Below are 4,689 nucleotides of genomic sequence, written 5' to 3'. Positions count from 1 at the left end.
AGTTATTTGAGAAGAAAGTATGAAACAGAAAGCAATTACATTGGCTATATTAGCAAGCATTTGAAGTTCATCAGAAGGGTTTTATGCAGAAAGTTGCAGCATCACTTTTTCATACTTATCAGGTAGGATTATCACTTTTTCATTGCATCCATCAAACATTGCTATGGCCTCTTGTTATTCTTATGTCTTTGGCACTTTTCTCTTCTTTGTTTTTCTTTTCTTTTTCTTAGAGCTTCTTTTGCTCCTTGTTTGCTTAGTGTCATGTGTTGCACAAGCCTTTGGCATTTTCTTTTTCTTATCAGTGCACTACACATATCCACTTTAGGCATTTTAGTTCACATTTCTTCTTGAGACATTGGTGCCCAGCACCTCTTTGTGTGACTAAATGTTTTGTATTTAGGTTGCTCTTGACAATGGACTTTTGGTTGATAATCCCGGGTTAGTTAACCCAAGTTACCAAGTGTTGAAACACTCCTCAGAACCTATTCATCCAAGCATATCCTTAATACATAAACACCACAGGCATTTGTCTCAGAAGTTCAAACCATTGGTACCTAGCTTATTTTCTCAATTTTTTTTTTTGCTTTTTGGTTGCCTTTTTCCGTGGCTTTTTCTTTTTCTTTTTCTTTCTTTTTCATGGCCAAAGACATTTATTCATCAAGATCCATAGACAATTTTCACTTTCTACATAAAAAATGATAATTCTACACTCTAATTTTAGTGATCTGACTAAACAATCAAGCATGCATACCACCACTTAATTCTACTTGATTTGTCACTAATTTAGCCAAGTTACTTTTGTTCAAACTTTTCTTTTATTTTTGGAAACAGAACAAGCATGGCACGCACTTGTTTAAGAAGGTGAAGTTATATCCAAACATCTAGGCATTCACTTTATTCAAAGCAATTAACAAACAGACATACTAAAAAAAAAAAAAAAAACTACACATTCCAGAAAGATTCAACATTTACAGTTCAAACCAGAACACGCATGCTTTTGTTTGCCCTTTTTAAAGAATTATCAAGGAACAATACCACCTTGTGAAATTCCTTGTTTTCTCTTTGTTGTCAGGAAACAATTTGATTTCTCCTTCTTCTTCCTAAATGTTGCTTCATGCTTTAAGGTTCTTGTTTCCTTTCCTGCAAAGAGTAATGAAGTTGCTTGCTTCTCAAGCACTTGAGTGGTTAGCTCAACTATGTGTGGGTAAGTATCGGATTCTTAGGTTGGTGTGTGAACACCAAACTTAGTCTCCCACTTACTTCTCTCTGTTCTTTGAATCCTTGAGTTATCTTGGAATGATGTCGCTACTAAGGGTTTTAAGCATTTCTGTGACTGCTTAGAATAGTTGTTCCTTTCATATAATTCAAAGGTTGTTGTGTTCAGTTGATCTTTATGGTGGAACACCAAACTTAGAGTCACACATTCCCCTTTGACTTATTGATCCATGAATTCATTGTTTGGTGTGAAACACCAAACTTAATTCTTTGCAATGCACAGAAACTACTTTACCCTTTTTATTGAAACAAATAAAAGAAACAGCAACAAGGTATTACCTCAGGTTGGGTTGCCTCCCAACAAGCGCTTCTTTAACGTCATTAGCTTGACGGTCAGCTTCCTCAGTTGAGGTGATATTTGACTTTGTCCTTCTCCTCCACATCTCCCAAGTAATGTTTGAGTCTTTGACCGTTAACAATGAAGGTTCGTTGTGACTTTTCTTCCATGATTTCTACTTGTCCATAATTGGAGACCTTGGTGACAAGGAATGGTCCAGACCACCTTGATTTTAGCTTTCCTGGAAATAGCTTCAGCCTAGAATTGTAGAGCAATACTTTTTGCCCTTCTTCAAATTTCCTTGGGGCTATGTTGCTGTCATGCTTCTTCTTTGCTCTTTCTTTGTAAATTTTGGCATTCTCATAAGCTTCCGCTCTGAATTCTTCCAACTCTTGAATTTGCAACATCCTTCTTTCTCCAGCGGCTTTGTTGTCCAAGTTCAGAAGTTTCAAGGCCCAGTATGCCTTGTGCTCCAACTCCAGTGGCAGATGGCAAGCTTTTCCATATACTAGTTGGTAAGGAGACATTCCAATTGGTGTTTTGAAAGCTGTCCTATATGCCCAAAGAGCATCATCTAGCTTAATCGACCAGTCCTTCCTTGAAGTTCCCACAGTCTTTTCCAGGATCCTTTTGAGTTCTCTGTTAGATATTTCGGCTTGCCCACTTGTCTGTGGATGGTATGGTGTGGCTACCCTGTGTTTGACTCCATATTTTAGAAGCAATGCCTCTAATGGTTTGTTGCAGAAGTGGCTTCCTCCATCACTGATGATTGCTCTTGGAACCCCAAAACGGCAAAAAATGTGTTTTCTGAGGAAGTTCATGACTACCTTATTATCATTGGTTGGAGTTGCTATTGCTTCAACCCATTTGGAGACATAGTCTACTGCCACAAGAATGTAATTATTTGAGTATGAGGAGGGAAATGGTGCCATAAACTTGATGCACATAAACTAGTTATGCTACGATTTAGGAAATTGCACGATCGGCAAAATTCCTTCCGGCAAGTGCACCGGTTATCGTCAAGTAAAAACTCACAATAGAGTGAGGTCGAATCCCACAAGGATTGGTTGAGTGAGCAATTCGGATTAGAAGTGTGTTCTAGTTGAGCGGAATCAAGATTGAGATGAGAATTGCGGAATGTAAAATTGGCGGGAAAAGTAAATGACAAGAAATTGAAATGGCGGAATCTTAAATTGCATGAATTAAAGAGCAGAAACTAAATTGCTGAAATTAAAAGGGAATGGGGGTGATTGCATGAATTGAGTTGCAGAATGTAAAGAGAAGATGGAAATCAGAAATGGGGGATTCATTGGGTTATAGGAGATATTGAGATCTCCGAATCAAAACATGTTTATCTCTTCCTCAAGCAATGCGTTCATTGAATTTTGCTTGGCAATCTTATATGATTGGATCCCAATCCCTTGGCTCACCAATTCTCTCTAAAAATGAACAAATTCCCAATCCCTTGGTTTAAATGTTCATAAGAAGAGATGATGCTCGATCACTGATTATACCACACAGTTTCATGAACCACAATTTGGTAGGATTACATGTCACAATATCCATCCAAACCCCAATCCAATTCACTTTGAGAAAGCTTCTCTAGCATGAATCCTCCATTCCTTTCCCAAGGTTCCGAAGGATTCCAATTATGGGTAGTTTCTTTCCCAAGACAACTACCCAATGGAATTAGATCGAGAAGCTTTCTAACAAAATTCAAGAGAAAAGATTGAAGAAGAAGATAAACTATTATTGATTCATTGAATTTCAATAGAGCTCCCTAACCCAATGAAAGGGGGTTTAGTGAGTCATAGCTCTGAATTCAATTACAAAGATATGAAAACTAGCTAAAAGTGAAAGTAAAAGTCCCCTCTAACTTAACTTCTATCCTATTTATACACTTTCTATATTGAGCTTCAGTTGTGCTTCTTGGGCTTTGAGGCCTCTCCTTGCTTTCCTTTTGCCTTGGGTTTATGATCCATAATCTTGATGAGGTTGTTGATCCAAATCCTGTAACATTTATTGAGCCAACTTAGTGATAATCAAATAATGACACATGACTCAATAAATTGAGATTTCAAACTCATCAATCCTTCAGGCCCAATCCCATAAACCATGATATTCAATTGGGTTTCATACCAAAGTAAGTTTAAGTTAATATTTGTGCTCAAAGACTAACTTAAATCACAATATTTTTGGCCCAGAAACCTTTTCCAAGAGTGGCGTTTAAGTTGTAGTTTAAGCTTAAACTGCAGCTTAAACGCCAGACACTTCCAGTGAGGCCTTTTGTAGAAGCACGTTTAAGCTTCAGTTTAAGGTTAAACTGAAGCTTAAACGTGGAAATGGAAGAAGGTAGCCCTGGAGAGTCATGTAGTCGAACACGTTTAAGCTTCAGTTTAAGGTTAAACTGAAGCTTAAACGTGGAGATAGGAAGGGCAGCCCTGGAGGTCGAACACGTTTAACCTCCAGTTTGAGGTTAAACTGGAGGTTAAACGTGGAAAAGGGTGGAGGCATACTGGAGGTCGAACACGTTTAACCTCCAGTTTGAGGTCAAATTGGAGGTTAAACGTGGAAGCTTAGAATGGTGGCCCTGGAGGTGTCGAACACGTTTAACCTCCAGTTTGAGGTCAAACTGGAGGTTAAACGTGGAAATGGAGAGAGCAACCCTGGAGTAGAAAAGCTGTCGAACACGTTTAAGCTCCAGTTTGAGGTCAAACTGGAGCTTAAACGTGGAATGGCTCCCTGGTACTCTTCCTGGTTCTGGCGTTTAACCTCCCTGGGTGGCATACTCATTCTGGCGTTTAACCTCCAGTTTGAGGTCAAACTGGAGGTTAAACGTGGAATGCTTCTTTAGTGAGGCTTTTCATTCTGGCGTTTAACCTCCAGTTTGAGGTCAAACTGGAGGTTAAACTTCAATTCCAGCATTTCTTATCCTTCATGATTTTTGGCGTTTAAGCTCTAGTTTAGGCTTAAACTGGAACTTAAACTCCACATGTGATATTCAAGCTTCCTTTATTGATTTTGTTGCTTCCTTGCCTAGCCTCTTCTTCCCTGAAATCATCCAAGCAATTGCATCAAAGTCTTGCAAAATTTCATGAGAAATCTTCCATTCATAGCATTTAAGTATTATAACTAAA

The sequence above is a fragment of the Arachis ipaensis genome, chromosome B1 (genome assembly GCF_059453495.1).
Source record: "Arachis ipaensis isolate K30076 ecotype BB chromosome B1, ASM5945349v1, whole genome shotgun sequence".
Classification (NCBI taxonomy): Eukaryota; Viridiplantae; Streptophyta; class Magnoliopsida; order Fabales; family Fabaceae; genus Arachis; species Arachis ipaensis.
This window is presented reverse-complemented; position numbering follows the sequence as displayed.